The sequence below is a fragment of the Pygoscelis adeliae genome, unplaced genomic scaffold, assembly GCF_000699105.1.
Source record: "Pygoscelis adeliae isolate BGI_AS28 unplaced genomic scaffold, ASM69910v1 Scaffold372, whole genome shotgun sequence".
Lineage (NCBI taxonomy): Eukaryota > Metazoa > Chordata > Aves > Sphenisciformes > Spheniscidae > Pygoscelis > Pygoscelis adeliae.
Genome location: NW_008824357.1, coordinates 1,965,450 through 1,966,878, shown reverse-complemented (window position 1 = coordinate 1,966,878; position 1,429 = coordinate 1,965,450).

The window sequence follows — 1,429 nt, the reverse complement described above, 5'->3', positions numbered from 1 at the left end:
GTCCTCCCCCCGGAGATGCCATCAGGAGGGATGCGTGCCCTGCGGGGGCTTGGCTTCGAAGCCATAAGGGCTTTTTTTGTTGTTCCAAGCAGCGGATAAGCAAAGTGCAAAGTGGATAAGCAGCAGGGCTGGGTTTGAAACACATTGCAACAGTGCAGGGGAGATGGCCTTCTCGCCTGAGCGCCGGCTGCAAGAGAACGGGCTGGGGGATACGCAGCATCTGAGAGCAGGAGCTGGAAGAAAAATGTTATCTCACGGTATCAGGGGTTACTTTCAGACAATTAGAAAGCAACTCATTGTCCTCCAAATTGGGCAAACAGCTTTGATAGCAAGAGCAACTGAATATCTGCCACAAGGGTTTCAGTTTGCATGTTCTTCTCTCCCTGCCCTCCCTTCCCCTGAGTTTTTCCGCATCCACGTACCCCCAGCAGCTTCGTCTTTGCTGTGTGTGAGCTTGCAAGATCTGAATCTATTGGCAAGGCAAAAGATCAGTTTCCAAATAGTCTTGTTAAGAGGGACAGATCTAAGCAGTTTCTTAACATTACCTAATTGTCTGTATTTCCCTGCTGCAGGAGGGAATTGGACCGCTGTGATTTTTAAGTCTCTTTCGGAAAGAACAGGCACCACAGAAACATTTCTGGAGGTTCACAAGGAAGAAACCTCCATATACTTTGTTTTAGAAGATTAAATTTGTTCCAGCAGAGCTATGCTGATTTACAGTAGCTGAGAAACAGCAGTTGAGGTGTTTCCTCCCTTGGAAATCTCATTTATTTCTACACTTTCTCCCATAGACTTAATGGCGTCTAAAGTTTTAAGTATGATTAGTTACCAAAAAAAAAAACCCCAACCTCTGCTGTTGTCGTCTCACTAAAAAGTCACTTGTAAAGAGATCATCCTCTTGTTGCCCTGATGCCTCGGTGCTGGATTTGAGCTGATTTCACTTGCAAACAGGGAGTTTGCTGCTTTGAAAGCTGACGGGGAGCGCTGAACTCTTCGAGCTGTTGCTATTTTAAATAGCTTATATGGGAACGTTCAAACAGTGTCAACACCCGGATATGCAAAACTCATCTGTCATTGCGCTATTGTCCGTGTTCCCGAGGCTTTCTGGTTTGGCTTCTCAAGGCTGTTAAGGCACCGGCAGCGGCGGTTGGCATCTCGGCCGTCAAAGGGCAGAGGGACGGGTTTGGGTGGGGGTAAGCTGGCCTGGCTCCATCCCGGCCAGGGCGGCCGCCTGCACTCACGTCCCGGCAAACCTGGTCCCCAGCTGCAGCTCCGTGGCCGTCAGGCACTTCAGGTTGTCGTTGCTCGCGGCAGAAAGGGGTTTAATTCTTCCCAAAACCACGTTGCCCCAGGTGGAGGCTGTGGTGCTGCCCGACAGCACACAGAAATCTTGGCGGAGCTCTAAGTCCCCTCTAGGACCATTAGCAGT